Here is an 18680-nt window from a genome sequence, read left to right as displayed (position 1 = left end):
GGTGAGTTTTGTATTATTGTGCCTGATCTGTGACGTAATTTTTAAACGGAAGCTATAAGTTCTCTGTTTATACCTGTATGTTTGTGTATGTGCATGTGTATATACATGTATGTGTGTGTTTTACATATATGGATATTTCTTTTTTTTTTTTTAATTTTTTCTAATGTTTATTTATTTTTGAGACAGAGACAGAACATGAACGGGGGAGGGTCAGAGAGAGAGGGAGACACAGAATCTGAAGCAGGCTCTAGGCTCTGAGCTGTCAGCACAGAGCCCGACGCGGGGCTTGAACTCACGGACCGCGAGATCATGACCTGAGCCGAAGTCGGACGCTTAACCGACTGAGCCACCCAGGCGCCCCTACATATATGGATATTTCTATATCCAGATAGTATTGCCAAAATTAATTTGTAAAAGAACTCTATTTAACTGGCTTCAAGAAAATTAAATGTTTATTATATAAAAGGAATTCTCAGAGATATAATAGAAACTAACCCAAATGAATTTTAGGTTCATGTGACCTGGAAAAATATTTGGTATCAATGGTATTTTAAATTTGCTGATTTCATTAAAATAGGCCTATCTTTAGAGTTATCAGCATTAAATATAATACTTTGATTCTACCTAAGCTTACTAAGTAAAGGTCAAATGAGTTCATGTTATCTCTTACAAAATTTGTCAGCAAGAAAAATAGCGTGGGATGATGGCTGACTTCGCCTAATGTCTCATAACATTTTGTGGGTAGTCTAAACATAATTGCTAAGAACGAGTAAATCAAATAGATGAAAGCAGGATAAAAAAAAAGGTTTTCGCTGAACTTTTTAAATAGTTTCCCTAAATCTTAAGTTCATTAAATATCCAGGTCATTTCTAAATAAGATATATAGTTTACAACACCTTACTTCTTAGTTTTCACTGGAAATTAAAGGTTTCTGAGGGTTAAAAATTCCAATGTATGTAATGAAACCTAGAAATAGTAAGGGAAAGAAATTTTATATACGGTCAGGATTGGCTAAGACTAGAATGAATTTTTAATGAAGTAAATGAGTATTCATATCACAAGTTAAGTCCGTGCAAAATTAGAATTTGGTTTTCTCAGTTAAAAGCACAAAATATTATTGGACTACCAGTCTGTTCTTGAAATAAGAGACTATGAAAGGTTTTTCTTCACCTGTTAAGTAATCGGCTTAGAAAAAACAGAGATCTTGTGTTTTGTCAAAATAACCACCCATGTTCCTTGTTGTTCTTATCAGGGTCTTTGATAAGTTAAGCAAACCTAGTCGTGTCTATACTAAAAGAGCTAAGTTTTGCTCAGAACAATGTCACTTTCTATGCCTGTGAAGTCTTTAGTTGCCTCTTTGGGTAAATGGATAACTAAGAATTGTTTCACAATGACAAATGAGCCAAGGGTTCTAAAAATTCCATTATTTTTGACAGACTTTCCAAAATTGAACTCTAAATGACATCTTTCTGACCTTGAAATAACTTTGGAATGTTTCCCTACCACATCTCAAAAACTTTATTTTCTCTCCATATAAAAAGGGAGGTGTTAAACTCATTAGGTACATTCAGTATGTTAAATCATGTGGGAAGCATGTCAAATAAGCCTCCCTTACATTGTATTTGGTATTTGTACAAGTATATGTTATAAGTGTTGCAGAAATTATCTGAAATTTCTAAAATCTGATATGTCCTGGTATAATGTTATCAGTTATAATTCCAGTTATTTTCTTAAAATATTGTGTTATAGAAATAACCACATTTTTTTTTTTATGGTCAGTTCCATTATAATGAACTCTCATCAGATCTCTAACAATGGACATTTTTAAGTCTTTTGTCATTTACAGTCATTGTTTTACTCTGACCCTTTGCAAAGGTGTTCCTGCAAAAGTATTTAATTTTCAGGGAGATTCAAGGAAAGGACTTTTCTGATAACTTTAAGCTCACAAAACTGAACTGGGTAAGAATTTCCAGAAAGCTGGATTCAAGTTGGAACAAGAATCATTTACATGGGACTGAATGAATCAAGGAAGTTGATTTTAAATTTTATAACTTCTTGTTTAAAACATTGCTGCTTCTTTAATACTTTGTTTTCCCAAATTTTAGGAAACCTTTTTCTCTTTCTCTTATGCAATCAACAATTTGGTGAGACATAAATTTGCGAACAGAGAGGAAACATTTACTTTTTCTTCCTACTTGATCCCTCCAGATTTCAGAAACTTTGAGTATTCTTGTCATGGATATATAGCTATTTATGTAAGTTCAATGAGAATCTGTTCTTGTAAGAGGAGACTTTTGGAAATATTGATTTTATTACCCAGACTTTGACTGTAATGTCACATCTGAGAGAAATGTGCATAGACCCAGATCTGACCAGGCAGTATTATAAAGGGCTAAGGTTGACTTTATGGAGACAATAAAACTCCTTGGAAAAATTGACCTGTTACCTTGCTTACAAGGATATTGAAAAAACAACCTTAAAAAGAGCTTATATGGTCAATCAGTATTTTACTGCACTTATGTAAATAATCAAGTCAAGTCTAACACAAACAAATCAGTTCTACTGTAACTAACCTTGGGGGGAAATGGAGATAAATAGGTTTGCACCTTTGTCTCTCTTAGATCCTAATCCTGTGAATTGTCTTTGAGTTTCTGTCACAGACCTGTAAACTGGACTAGATCCTGACTCCTTCTGGTTTACTCAAATATCTGGCTGCAACTCAGTAAACCGATGTTTCCCAAACCACTCTTCTGATCTGTAATCACTAAGAATTAAAGACTGCTCCTGAATCTTCTTTGAAAAGACCCTACCAGGTCCTTGTTACTACTTCGGAGACTTGAACTTTGAGTACACACCTCACAGCCAAAGAAGGCTCCAACTGAGACCTGGTCCTGGGCAAATGCTAGAGACCTCCAACTCAAATTGGCTGGTGAGGAAAGTAGCCGACCTCTAGGTGGACACCTCCCAAGACCCCAGATCAAGACTTCACACCTTAATCATGAAACCCTTTCTTCTTCCTTTTCTTTCCTTTACTCTGGAGTCGGCCTGGAAAAATAATGTCGTCATCAATATCTCTCTGGTTATTGCTAAGGAAGCAACCTTTGAAATGTAGAACAATTTTTTTTTTTCAGGCCAAGAGAAAACCTAACTGACCCTTGGCTTGAACAGGCAAATGCAACAATCCCTATGAATGACTTTATTAACAGTACCACCTTAACAAGAATGGTTTGTGCCGCAACAGGCTTTATGGTTGTCTGTGTGGTTGATGTGGAAAACAAAGGCAGAAGAAAAAAAATAAATTCCCTTACAGCTTACAGCCCATTGGCAAGTCCTCGAAACAGGCAGAGTGGCATCCCTCTAAGAACTCAGCTGCACTGATGATGACACTTTGCTAAGGGCAAAAGGCAGTTTTAGTGCCCCCCCCCACCCCAGGATCCTGTAAAGTCTACTTTAACACATAAAAATTCCTTTGGAAACTTCCTTCATCTCTATCTGTGCCCCCCAAAATATGTGTTAGCGACCATACTCCAAGCTTGCGGCCCACTTATATACATCTGAAGAGTCTCATGACTGAGTTTCTTCTAAACAGTAATAAGTGACATTTTCCTAACAGTAACTAGTCCCCTCAAGGTCCTGGAAACCTTGCTTCCAAAATTCCTTAGAGACATATGCTATCCCTAACCCGCTCTCAACCTGAAGGTATGTAATCAGTCATCTGTCACAACCCCAGTGCAGCTCTTTCTGCCCATGGGTCCTGTCCTTGTGCTTTATTTAATAAAACCACATTTTTGCACTGAAGACATCTCAAGCGTTCCTTCTTGACCTTCAAGCTCTACATCAGTGGTTATCATTCACCGTGGGCCTATGAATGCCTAGATACCTGGCACATAGCTGAGCAATGCCCCTTAGCTTACTGTGCCCCTAACTTTTTACAAACAAACTAAGACACCTCTTTGGTCGACTGTGCTGAATTTACATCATCAACTTAGAAAGAACCTACCAGGAAGTTTCCGTGATTCATGATCCACTTCCTTTGGCAGGTCCCTGGACAGGAGTAAGTGCAAATGAGGCAATGACCAAAACTCTCTCTTTGGGGCACCTGGGTGGCTCAGTCTGTCAAGTGTCCAATTCTTGGTTTCAGTTCAGGTCATGATTTCACGGGTTCATGAGATCGAGCTCCACATCAGGCTTCATGCTGACAACACGGAGCCTTCATGGGATTCTCACTCTCCCTCTCTCTCTGCCCCTTCCCCCTCTCAAAATAAATAAACATAAAAAAACGTTTTTAAAAAGAGGAAATCTCTCCCTAACTCTCAAAAATATTGCAGAATCTGCTGCAAACGGGATACCTGCCCAGCAAAAATCTTTAGACTATCTGGCCAAAGTTGTTGCAATGGAATAGCTCTCGATTATCTCTTAGTTGAGCAAGGAGTTGTCTGTGCTCTAGCCAGCACCACCTGCTGAGCCTGGCTTACCACTTCTGGGGAAGTTGAAAGTCAGTTACAAAAGATCACTGAGCAAGTCGCTTGATTTGAAAAGGTAACTCCTTCAGTGGGGTCTTTTCTGTGACTTACTTGATTTTGTTTTGTTTGGGCCTTGGGGACCATGGCTCTGAAGTACACTCCAAACGTTGTGAATTATACTGCTTAGCGTAATCATAGGTGCGTTATATTCTCTCAAAGGCTTTAAATGAATGTTTGCAGTCGCTGGCCACCAAGTAAATGACCAACTGAAGAACTGTGAGCTGGAAATCATGATCTATGAATGCCATAGAGATTCAACAAGACATATCGTGACCTATACGTATCATACAGAGGATCAGTAAAAGCCACGAGAACTACAGAGTGGTAGCTTAGAGTTGTTCAAATGACTTCAATTCTGATCACATGTCTCAGGCTGACAGTCTGATCCAAAGGGGAGAATTGTTCAAACAACCAAAGAAACAATGACTCCAAAATAGAATGACTTGTTCCCATGATTAACTGCAGAAATATGACCTTCAACCAGTCAGTCTGCAATTTCCTGATGGGCACCAGGGAGGCCATCTGCATGATAGACCCCTGCCCCGACCCCAAAGGAGAGTGACCTTGCCTGACACAGACTTCTTTTCTTTTGCTAAGAACTTCTGTTCCACACTATTTCTGTCCCTGGAAATCTTCCATTTTGTACATCTCCTCACAGCTACTTTCTGTCTGCTACATGGGATGTTGTCTGACTCATGAATTGTCAAATCAAGCCAATTAGATCTTCCAATGTACTCAATTGAATTTCGGTTTTTAGCACCACAAATTCTCTAACTTCTTCAAAATCTCCCTCCACCTCAATGGTCTTATTCTTTTCAGTAACAGGGAATTTTCTATTCACATTTGATTTTCCTATAAATAAACAAGAGCTCAGCTGTTTTTATTATTAGAGTGACCTTTATGGACATGAAATGTTACTGTCCACTAAGATGTCTTCCCTCAAGGGTTGGAAAGTTTGGAGAGGTCGGAAGCTGGGTTGTGTGCCCAAATTAGGTTCCTGGGCCCAGTACCAATGTGGGGATCAAGGGGGGAGCTTCCCAAACAACACCAAGCAATTCTTGGACACAGGGGTATCCAAGAATCCAATTCAACTCTGACATTATCTACCCAGAGATAATGTCAGATTCCACAAGGGTTCAGTCCTGTAAGACTGCTCTCCCTTCCACTTCGGATGCCAGTCACAAATCCAGGTTGTGCATTATATTCTTTCAAATATAAGCCTGGAAGTTTCAACCCTCTAATCACTTGGTTGGTTCCACTGGCAACCAGACCCATCCTGTGCTTCTGACTGAGAGGCTATAGATTGGGAGTTCCAACAACTCCCTCCTTGGGCTTCAAACACAGGTTCAGGTTGTTGCCTGTAGTTCTGACCTACTGGCTATAGATCAGAGGTTCTCATGACCCCCTTTTCAGGTTCAATTCACAGAACACAAGAAAACATTTTACCTACTAGATTACCTGTTTATTATAAGACGATATAACTCAAGAACAGCCAGATGAGAGAGATGCATTGGGCAGGGAATAGGGAAGGGACACAGCTTCCTTGCCGTCTCCAGGCATGCCACTTTGTCTAAACGTCCACATGTTCATCAACCCGAAAGCTCTCTGAACCCTGTTCTTTTAGGGTTTTATGGAGGCTTCATTACATAGGTATGATTGGTTGAATCATTGGCCATCAGGGACTGAACTCAACCTTCAAGTCCTCTTCTCTCCCTGGAGGTCTGAGGGCGGGCCTGAAAGTTCCAACCCTCTAATCACTTGGTTGGTTCCGACTACAACCAGACCCATCCTTAGATGCTGTCCAAAACTCACCTCAATAACACAAAAGACACCTTTAAGCTCTCTAGCAAATTCCAAGAGTTTGGGAGCTATGAGCCAGGAATTATGGATGAATCAAAATGAGCAAATATATATTTTGTATAAATCCCAATATCGCAGTGCCCTGTACTGTATTCTCATGGTTTCCCATGCTTCCATTGCTCTGTCCTGCACACAAGCACCCCCGACATCAACCCCACAGTGCAAGCATTCTGTATTCACCTCGTCATCCCTTGAGCCCTGTATAACCTCCAGATTAGCAGGGGAGCACAGCACAGACACTGAAAAGTGCTGATTGAAATGAAGCTAAAATATCTGAAATGTGCTGTCTGGCCGTGTGACTTTCAGCTGGTTGCAGCTGATATGCCCAGACCGGATGCTGATCTGTAGAGTAAGTCCCTCTGTAGCTTTCGTCAGCCAGTCTCTCACCAGGCTGTCCTTCATCAAAAAACTTCCCTCCCATCAAGTTAAGCTCAAAAATAAGCAGATTTAAGAAATGAATGAAAGTGAGGATTGATGGCTAAAGCTGCACTTTTTTTTGGCATCTTCGCTGCTCATTTGTGCTGGGGAAACACCTTTATGCTACAGAACAGGTCCCTTGGCTCGACAACAGGCAGGGAGTATGTTAGGGAAACAACAGAATCCTGGAGCCAGATTGTCTCTTGTCTCTCGCTTGCCCCTTAAGCTCTTCTTCTTTGGTGGCCATTCTTTCCATTTTAATTCATTTCCTATTTAGAGCTTCTTCATGGGCAGGCCCTGAGGGCATCCTAACGAATTTGTCCAGCAAGCACAATTACTTCCTTTTTTGTCAGCCTAATATATCCTCATCATTTTTAACTCTCTCTTCATCGAACTCTTTGAAATCAAATTGCGCCATATCCAAAAGCAGTCTTTCGTTTATCAGTACAATTGAAAAATATACCACTTGCTGAAAGACATATGATTAATTCCACCTGACTTTATAATCACCCTTCAGCGTATCTTGTTAGCATTTATATTCCCAGCATCCCCCTTCAACTTGTTAATAGTGTGAGTGATTGATCTCCCCAGTAAGAAAGCAGGCTTTTGAGAATAGGACTATGTTGTGTTTCATAATTTAAAAAAATTTCTACTTGACAATATTGTCCCACTAATGTGCTCACCATTCCATGGGTCTATGCAAGTGATGATTTTGCGGTGGATTTAACCTGACCCTGTCATGAACCAGTCCTGACCTATAAGGACACTCAGTTCAGTGTGAAGTCACCTGTATTCTTAATTAAATCATATAATGATCTACATGTTGTAAATGCTGAGTACTGCCTATTAGAATATAAAACAGTATGTGTACGTATCACGTCAGGTGATTGTGAAATGCGTTTCTCAAGTGTGTATACTATTGGGTATTAAGGATGACCACAGAGGAGTTGAAAGCTATATTTGATAACATTGGAGAAAATCTAAGTGACCTCAGGTTTGGCAAATGACTTTTAAGATACAATACCAGTAGCATTATGCATGAAAGAAAACATTGATCCGTTGGATTTCATTAAAATTTAATGCACTACTCTGTGAATGACTCAGTTAAGAGAATGAAAAAAGACAATCCATAGACAGGGACAAAATATTTGAAAAACCTATCTGTTAAAAAAACTGGTATCCAAAATAAACAAAGTACTATTAAAATCCAGCAATAAGAAAACAAACAATCCAATTTAAAAATAGGCAAAACAGGGGCGCCTGGGTGACTCAGTCGATTGAGCGTCCGGCTTTGGCTCAGGTCATAATCTCGTGGTTTGTGAGTTCAAGCGCCAGTTCGGGTTCTGTGCTGACAGCTCAGTGCCTGGAGTCTGTTTCGGATTCTGTGTCTCCCTCTCTCTCTGCTCCTCACTCTCTCTCTCTCTCTCTCAAAAATAAATAAAGATTAAAAAAAATAGGCAAAACATCTGAATAGACACCTCACCTAAGAAGACACACAGATAGCAAATAAGCATAAGAAAAAAATGTTCAACATCATATGTCATCAGGGAATTGCAAATTAGACAACAAAATATTACTATATATCTATTAGAACAGCTAAACAAAACAAAGCAAAACGAAAAAAACTGGCAACATCAAATGCTGGTGAGGATGTGGAACAATGAGCACTCTCACTCCTGGCTGGTAGGAATGCAAAATGGTACCGCCACTCTGGAAGATGGTTCAGCAGTTTCTTCCAAAACTAAACATTCTTTTACCACACAATCTAGCAGTCATGCTCCTTGATAGTTATCCAAATGAGTCGAAAAGTTAAATCCACACAAAAACCTTCACAGTGGATGCTTGTAGCAGCTTTATTTACAATTGCCAAAACTCGGAAGCAATCAAGATGCCTTTTAGTAGGTGAATGGAGAAACAAACTGTGGGACACCCACACAATGGAATCTCACTCAGTGCGAAAAATAAACGTTTTGAACCATGAGAAGATATGGAGGAAACTTAAATGCACATTGCTAAGTAAAAGAAGCCAATTTAAAACGCCTACATATCCTATGATTCTAGCTATAAGACATTCTAGAAAAGACGGAACTATGGAGATAGTAAAAAGATTAGTGATTGCCGGAGGTCTAGGGGGAGGAATAGGGGGAACACAGGATTTTCAGGGCAGGAGAACTATTGCGTATGACACTATAATGGTAGAGATGTGTCCTTATATATTTGTCAAACCCAGAGAATGTACAACACAAAGAGTGAACCCTAATGTAAACTACAGACTTCGGCTGCTAATAATGTACTGGCTCATCAATTGTAACCAATATACCACACTAATGCAAGACACTAGTAACAGGGAAAACAAAGAGGCGGGGGAGGGAGCCTATGGGAACTCTGGAATTTCTGCTCACTTTCTCTGTAAACATAAAACCACTCAAAAAAAAATAAAGTCTATTAATTAAAAAAATTCATGTGCCTGGTGTCTGGAGCGCAGGCCACCCTCGATAAATAGTAGCTGTTGTTATTCACTGTCTCCCTGGTGAGTGGTGTACTGAGCATTATAGGATCTTGGTAGCATCTGCTCTCTTGGCTGGAGAGAACCTGCTTTCCACCGCCATCCCCACCTCCCCATTCCCATCCTAGGACAACCAGAAATGATTCCAGACCTCGCCAAATGCCCCCTGAGAAGAACAAAACCACCCAGTTGAGAGCCCCTGCAGGAAGTGCTTCCGAATAAAAATCAAAGGGCTCCAAAGATCTTCATCTGTACCACTGTCACATTAGACAAGAGTTTCCAAACTCTAAATATAAAATGTGCTCCACTAGAAATAAAGTATATCCGCTGGGGATTTTTTTAGTTCGTGATTCTGGCTTTGGGACCAAAATAGACTGGGGCCAGATTCTAGTTTGCATCACGTGAAAGCTGGGAAGCTGATCATTCTCTGCTTTTGGAAGTTTCTTTCCAAACGGATCCAAATAAAACTAAAACCATATGGCCAGAGCAGAGATAGGACGCCCACCTTTCCCCACCTCTCGCTATTTGAAATGAGCACAGGGGCCAAGAGTGGCAACCCCCTGGCCAAAGACCATGTTCAGCCTGTTTTTTTTGTTTTGTTTTGCTTAGGATATCTTGATACCTTCATGGCATTTTCCTCCGGAGAAAAAAACGTTTTCAGATGAGTAATATTTTTCTTCGCTAATCTCACTCTTAGCCACTAACCCTCAATCAAAGGGTCTGGAGAAAAGCAAAAGACCCTGTTGTTTGTTATTTGTTAGGCTAACAGGGGATTTTATATGGGTACCTTAATTGGGTCGGATACTCTATGACTATCTTACTGAAGTTTGAAAGCTGGGAGTTTCCAGGATATGTGCTAAACTTGATTTGCCTGTATGAGTTTTTGCTTAGGTACCAGCCAAAAGATTTTATTTATTTGTTTATTTATGTGAAGAATGAGGGATTTCAGCACTCGGCCTCAGTCCAGGGGAATTCATGGTTCAATAAAGACTAACAGCCTAGACAGGGCGAGTTCTTACCCCACTTAGTTTCCCCAGACTCGTTATCAAAGGAAAACAGGCCTTCTAAGAAAGAACTTCAAATGAATCATTCCTTCTTGCTAAAACTTCTTAGCATGGCTGAAAAAATGCTCTAGCAAGTTCAAGGAAGGAGAGGGAGAGGGTCGGCCGAGGGCAAAAAGAAACACGTACCAGATAGAGGTTCAGTAAGATCCATTCTCAGAGAAGGCCGCAGGTTACCGGACTGCCCAGCGGGGCCATTGCTAACATTGCAGAGCTCCCGTGGGGTTTAAAGGCTGTTAGTTGTTAAGAATGTTGAAGGTTATGGCTTGAATACTAGGCCAGCACTGGATGACAGATCCCAAGCCCCGAGCCACTCATGTGTTCTTCAATATATTTATTTTTTATGTGTGTGTGAAAACACTGGACACTTTAATGTGCAGGGCCCAGCTGATTCTCACACTAAATAAATAGAGAACATCAGTCATCTAAATCACAAAAAGACAACTACTCCGAGATTTTGGTGAAGGTGGCAAGCGACCAACTCTGGCTGAATCACCTGTGGAGTTTTTTCTAATACTACAGACACCAACTTCTGCTCTAGCTTTTCTTAATCACATTTCTGGGGGTCAAGTTCAAGCATCAACATTAGTTTGAGGTTGTAAGCCAAGGTTACGTAGGCCGTGTGAAAAACAGTAATTACAGAACATCACCCAACTATGTGTTCCATTTGGACACCTGATGAGTACCAGAAGCATATGTCATGCCCAGTCCTGGTGAGGACACCAAATGGAGAACAAAGGGTGCCTTTCTTCCCCTGCTCACCTTCGATGGCCTTTGCCTCACACTTTCCAAGTCGTGTATCCTACTCTCTGTAAAACTATTACCATATTCCACTTCCTGTCTGTGCTTAATAAATTGACCAGTGAAGACAATAGATGCCTTATTCCGTTGTCCAGGTCCTTACTCCAGTCTTCTCAGTCAGAACCTAAATAAATATGAAAAGAAGCAACACAAGTTTGAGATTTCTGAGGGATCTGAAATAATTTCCTATGGGAAAAAAAAATAGTTCTCATAGGAGGTCATATGTAAAAAAACCTGAAAAAGTCCTGCCAGAAAGTGACCTTTTTAGGGAAAAGTTGAGCATGTTTAGGATTTTAAAAGTCTTTGTATGAAATCAAATGTTTTGTGTGAAGAAAGTGTAAAATTTATGTTCAAGAAGATCAAATTGAAACTGAATTATGGACATTGCATATTAAGCAAGATCCGTTTGGTCCAGTCTAGGGAAGAACTGGAGGAGCCATCTTGTAGAGCTGACAGTAGAACTAGCCAGCATGGCTGCTGATTCTGTGTTGCTCTTGGCTCTTCCCATGATGCACTCTGATCTCTGGAGTTCAAAACCCCACGAGGCATGGACAACTTTTTGATGCTGTCTTGTAGAAGATATGATCTTCAATGATTGAACTTTCAGATTCACCAGTGGGCAAACTCTACCTCTCATGGAGTCCTGAGTGAGGGACAAGGCCTTGCAAATGGGCACCTTGAGAGTTCAAAGGTGAAATTTAACTGTGGTGAAAAATCATCTCAAAGGTCAAACCACAATCAGATGGGTAAATTGTGAGTCTGCCGCTAAATAGCCCTATGTAACTTAATCAGTTCATTTGTTTGTTCATTCATTCATTCATGTACCAGTTATGTGCCAAAAGGTGTCTCAACAGAAGGTGATACAACAGTAATCAAAGTAGAGAGCCCCATGCCCTTGCCTGGTGGGGAGACACACATGAAACAAAGCATTGCACAGATACATGCAGAAAACGTACAAGGTTTGGGAAGGAATGGTATAACAAGGGGGTCCTTCCATTAGATGAGGGGTCAGGGAGTACCTCTCAAGGTCCTCAAGGTCTCAAACTGAGACCTAAGGGATTCAGACAAAATGGTGTAGGAAAAGGGTACCAGACATCAACAACAGCAGGTGTGAAGGCTGGTGCTCAAGAGAGAGTTTTTGGAGAGGTAGGCGTGGGAATTACAAATATTTGCCTCACAGTCATGAAAAGGACAGGTTCTACATTGGGCATGAAAGGAGAGGACAGAAGGAGGAGCTGAAAGAGGAGAGCGAGGGGTGTGTTGGTAACCTGCCTATGTCTGATGAGATTGGAGAGTTGTTGGAATGAAGGAACTAGGGCTTGCGTCTAAAAAGATAAGGTTTTTCTCTTTGGAGAAGTTCTTGTTTGAACTAAAAATAGAGGTGGTGTCCAGGAGGAGGCAATGGGAGTGGATGACTAGAGTGGAGTGCAGGAGAAATGTATGAGCAATGAGAAGGTCATAGAAAAGAGACTGTTGGTCACTGGGCTGTATGTTGCATGGGCCTCTGGATATTCATTTCTTACAATAAAGATTGGTGTAGGTGTTAAAGTCCTCACTGAGTGAGGAGAAGTGACCAGGAGGCTGTCAGACAATCTCTTCACTATCCTGGGGAGCCCCTAGGACCTTTGCTGTAAACAATAACAACAGTCACTGTCTTCTCAATTCTGTCAACATGTGGAGAACATGCTAGACCAAATCAGAAGACTGGGGTTCAAGTTCTAGCCTATGACTCTGTAGATGTGCCCTTTACTTTGGCAATATCACTCTTAGCTTTTGAGTCTGGATTTCTTCATGTGCTGATTACATAAATGACCTTCAGAACATTGGTGGGAGGTGGGGAAAGAATGACCTGCCTCCCTAGGGAAGTACATGAGAATTTCTAGGGCAGTGGTTTTCCACCCTCCTTCACATGAGAATCACCCCAATTTGGTCTAAGTTGAGCCAAGCTTTGGAATTTTTGAAAAGGTCCCCCAGTGATTCTAACGTGCAGTTTGGGAACCACTGCCCAAGGAAAACAGATTTCATTTGAGAAGTATTTTCAACATACACCACTAGAAAAAGCCTCATGTTTCTGTTTTGTTCACTGAAATTACCCTAGTGCCCAGAATATCTGACATACAGTAGTCACTCAATAAATTATATTTGGGCAGTGCCATGGTTACAAAGCAAATCAGAGTATTGCCCCAGAGATATAAACAAAGTAAAAATTTTCACTGAATTTCTTACTTAGTTACTTAATTCTCTGGTCAATTCTGGCCACAGAACTGGGGGTGGCCTTTCAGCCCCAAACATAATTCTGAAATACTATGTAGGATTTATTTACCTACAATGACCTCCTTCCAAATGTCCCCCACTCTACCCTAACCCCCACCTCCACACACACAAATATGGCCTCAGTCTTATAAGGGGTGTCTGTATTCGGGGTATTTCTTCTCATCACACCACCAGGGAGACTGAGGCTTCTTTTTCTCTCTGCTCCCATTGTACCTCAGAAATCACAGAGTGTAGAGATTGTTTATTTGTAAGCCTGTCTCCTCCCTTTACACAAAGTTCCCTCTAATCAGAGTTGACATCTTTCCTGTAATTTCAGCACCTATTGACAATGATAACAACGATGATGATGACGTCCCTGGCATCAGGACAATATTTTATCTTTTCATTAATAAATTCGTAAACTGTCTGGAACACCTTAAGGATTTTCTTGCATTGCATTTCCCCTCTGACAGAGAAAGAACCAGGATTAGACTACAGACGCCAACCAGAAATTGAATTGGTGGTCAGTGGTGGAATAACTTAGATATTTATACTTTCCTGGAACAAAAATAAGAGGGAAGGGGTAAGGAAAGCTTTGGTGGGCTCTGGGACCTGATGATGGCCTGTGGGCTCGGGTTACTGGTCTTTTCCCAGCCAGTTTTGGGGACGTCAGCCGACCTTGACAACAAAAAGAACATAATGGGGGGAAAAAACAATAATAAAGTTTATAATGAAGTTTGAATGAAGGAGAGCCTTAATGGGATCAGAAAGAGGTGTCCTTAGGTGAAAATTCTTCCACTGTGTGGTCACCCAAAAATAACTAGGGAATGGAAATTTGGAAACTCAGTCTCCTGTCTTCTCGTCAACTGGCTGACTGATACTGGGCATGCCACTTAACCATTTTATGGGGTAGTTTTTCATCCATAAAAAGAAGGGTTAAAAATTGTTGCCTTACCCGCAGTGCAGAAGCAAAAACAAAAATGAGGTAATATGTGTAAAACCTTTCTATAAAGAAACTCTGTGCTATACAGAATGGTATAGATAGCAAAGCATTGCTCATACTGTGTTAGTCACTTGGGTGTCTGGGAGTTTGCCCCATAAGACCCATGGAGGAACACTCTTTTTGTTGTTGTTGTTGTTAATGTTTATTTATTTATTTTGGTTGGGGGGGGGGGCTCATGAGTGAGTGCACGGGTAAGGGAGGGGCAGAGAGAGAGAGAGAGAGAGAGAGAATCCCAAGTGCTGACAGCTGACAGTGCAGAGCCCATGAGGGGGCTCGATCTCAAGAACCATAAGATCATGACCTGAGCTGAAATCAAGAGTCGAACACTTAACCAACTGAGCCACCCAGGCGCCCCAGAGCAACACTCTTATGAACAGCTTTCTGCTCTAGTACAGGGCTTGAGAGTAGGTCTGGTGAATGGGTTGTTGCCCATATTGCCTGTCATTTTAGCTGTCAATGGGGCTATTGTCTTTCCCAAGAACAAGACAAGAGCCCATTGGAGCCAACGGAAACTCAGACTTTCCAAGATATTTCAAGCTATCTGTTCCTTCCCCGACCTGAGCCCACCAGCTGCAAAGTAATAACCAGAGTGCTGGTGAAAATGTTGAAGTACCTGCCCAGGCCTGCTAGACCTCCTACCCGTGGATGCCCAAGCCAGACCTGTGAGGGACCCTAAAGGCCTGGGATCACCCACAAGGTCCCCTGCCTGTCCTTGCCCTTTGCAGCTACACTTCCACACCCACTTTTGCACATGATGATAGCCCACAAGAGCAATTCCTCTTTCTTAAGAGACCCATCCTTGACCAGCTCGTCATGAAGCTGGCTGAACTTCTGCCTACTCCCTCCTGATCAAGGTCACTTTCCTTCTCCACTTTAGAAAGCTCCTCTGGAGTCTTCCCATGCCTGCCATTAAGTACATAAGTAATTAAAGGTTGTAAGTAAAGGTTGATGTTAACGGTGTTCTTCTTATTTTTCGTCCTCTGCTCTAAGGGACCTAGATTCTGTTTTTATGGCAAGTGGGTGCCAAATAGGGGAGACACAGCATTTCTTATTTTCTGACTTCCTTCCATAGTCAGAAAAACAAAACAAAACAAAACCAGTCACGTTTCCTCCTCTTCTTGCTGTTGTGATCATTTAGACACGTTTGAGTCTTCTCAGGGAGGGGGAAAAATGTTTTTTTTTTTTTTTTCCTTCTACCCATCTTAGGCTCTCTGGGACACTATAAACTGAACTGACAGAAGACAGGTTAACAAGAGAAAAACAAACAGAAGCTTATTGAGACATGCATCATACTTACACATGGAAGCACTCAGTGATGAGTGACTCAAAGGAGTGGTTAGAACTGGGGGGTCTATGTATCTGACTTAGTAGGAGAAAGGGAAGGGGGAGAAAGGTCACCTACGGGAAAAGCAAATGACTTTTTGGAAAGATAAATGAGTGCTTAAAGGAACAGATGGGAGACATGATAATTTGGAGGACGATTGTCTTGGGTGTGGTGCTGATTTCTTGGCTCCCAGAAGAAAAGAGCAGAGTTGTTTCCGGGAGAGGATGTCTGACAATTGAGTCCTTTGGGGAGGCTCTGCTTTTAAGCAGATAAGGGATTTCAGGAATTCAGATGTCTTTAGTTCAAAATAATTTTTAGGTCAAAGTAGGGTATTTGGGCATGGCATACCCTGCTTCTCTTCAACCTTTGTTACCAAATTACTCTACTTTGTATTCTAGAGTTGACTTTAGGCCAAGATAGAACTTTGGCCTTGCTTTGGGTAGGGTTGGGACTAAGTTGAGACAAGCACTCACCTTGACTGCAGAATTTAAAGGGAGTGGCTGAAAACTCAGTCACCAAGATCGTTGTTTTATTGTAATATTTTTGAAAATAAAACCTAATGCAAAAAAAAAATCCAGGATGAGCAAAACATGAAAATTTGAAATTAAGCTTGGATTACTACTATTGAATATAGGCCTCTGGCCTTAGGGATCTATTTCTAGATAGTGATTTGTACTGCCTACTTCAGAGGCACCTGCCTGGATGGCTCAGTCCATTAAGTGTCCAACACTTGATTTCAGCTCAAGTCATGATCTCACCGTTCATGAGTTCAAGCCTCACACAGGGCTCTGCACTGACAGTGGGGAGTCTGCTTGGGATTCTCTCTCTCTCTCCCTTTCATTCCGCCCCTCCCTCATCCATCCTCTCTCTCTCTCTCTCAAAATAAATAAATTATAATTTTTTAAAAACAATTTAAAAATTTATACTACTTCATTGTCTGGAGCCTGCTTCCGGTGGGGGTTTTCCTAAGCCACAGCGTCCCCCAAAGTCTCCGACACACTCCTGTCCTTCTGTCACCTGTGATTCCATCCTCACGTGCTTCGTAGCAGGAGCCAACATTTCTCAGTCACTTGCCAGGCACTGAGTCATGATCTTCACATTCATTACGTCGGGTGATCCTCACAATTTTCACAGGTATCAATAAAGCAAGTCTTGGTAGTATTCAGAGTCTACGTTTATGTTTGAGGTTGAGAAAGCCTCAGAGAGGCACTACCACGGCCACGGATGACACAGATAGTACACAGCAGGGCAGAACCAGGACCCAGAGCCCACTCTTGCCCACCCCTCTATACTCCTCTTCACAGACTCAGTCTCCGTCTCGTCTGTTCTTTGTACTGGCCATGCTTCGAGTGTAGTCACTATCCCCTTGGCGGGACCTCCCAATTTTTCTTTGTAGGGGCTTCACATTGAATCAGAAGCTTTGCTGAAATTCATCTTGCTAAAATGTAAAGCTGGAAGGGACCTTACAGAGAAAGCAATTAATCCAAAGCATTTCATTTCCTCAAGATGCAAAATCAGAAACTTGAGTCTTAGAAAGGCGGTATGATTTGCCAGGTGTACATGTTGGTAATACTCTGCCTTTACTCCTTCCACTGAACCCTGGTTCCTTATCCTACTGTCCTGTCCTGAATATGCCCTCAAACAACTGCCTACTGAGATTTTTCCATTAGTTTCCAGGTTGTGTGCTTCTTTCCCGAGACTGCTCCAGTTTTTTCCCCTTCAAGCCCATTTGCTGCCTATACTCCAGAAATAGTCACTGATCACTTCTTATGTACAAGGGTTTTTGCTGATATTTTAGGCAGCACTCTAAATACATACATACATACATATGTACATACATATGTACATATGTGCCTGGCTCAGAATAAAGTTGTAGGGCTGGAAAAACAGGGATGGGATGGGATCCCAGCTTCAGAGAGAAAATCAGCTCCAAACTTTATAGTTTTCATTTACTTCTGAGTACAGTTCAGGAAGCCAGTCACCATCCTTAGACTAGGACCAGTTCTGCATGGAGAGGTCTTTCAACATCCAAAACCTCTCTGTCTCCTGACTCACCAGTTCCCCTTCACTGTGTGAGCTGTTGTGAAGTCATTAGAGTCAGGTGGTTGGAGGGGGAGAGGGGCGGGGGAGGGACTGCTTATAAGGCTTCATTAAAACGTACCCAAATTTCCTTTCTCTTTTTTTAAGTTTTTATTTATTTATTTTGAGAGAAAGACAGCATATGCACGGGCATAAGTCAGTGGAGGGGAGCACAGGGGGAGAGGAAGAGAGAGCATCCCAAGCAGGCTCCTCACTCAGCACAGAGCCTGACTTGGGCCCAATCTATGAACCACGAGATCATGACTTTAGCCAAAATCAAGAGTCTGATGCTGAACCAACTGAGCACCCGGAATTCCCTTTCTCTTAACCCCAGAAGCTCATTAATAGATTAGGTGTCAACCTCTTGGAACACACCTTGGAAAAAAAACAGGATAGTTGTAAGGAAAATTTCCTCCGGGTAAAGGCATCAGCGCCTAAGAGTAGCCCCAAATGGCCCAACATGTTAGAGATTGGCTTTGCTGCCTCACTACCCATGGTTCCCAAAGTCCATCGTGGGGTGGGTGAGGGGAACAGTCTGAGATTTGCTCAGAAGGGCTGCTTGCTGAGAATGTTCACGCTTGTTCCACAAATGATTAGTAAGTTGGGAAAAAAGAACAAGAAGACTTGTTATAAAACATTCTATAAAAATGTGGTTAAGGGAGTGAGGACCACATCAAAACAGAAGGAACTGGCTGTTTCAAGCTGATGGCGGTCAGGTAAAGTAGATGTTTCAAAATATTTGATGGCAAACTCTAACCATCAACCAGCGATTTGGCATCATCGCTCCAAGGCAGGGGCAAGAGGTGAGTGGGAAGAATCAGCTTCTCTGAATTGTTTCGGGCACAGCAAGAAA

Source organism: Panthera pardus, unplaced genomic scaffold, assembly GCF_024362965.1.
Source record: "Panthera pardus isolate Hobbes unplaced genomic scaffold, ASM2436296v1 HiC_scaffold_17, whole genome shotgun sequence".
Classification (NCBI taxonomy): domain Eukaryota; kingdom Metazoa; phylum Chordata; class Mammalia; order Carnivora; family Felidae; genus Panthera; species Panthera pardus.
This window is presented reverse-complemented; position numbering follows the sequence as displayed.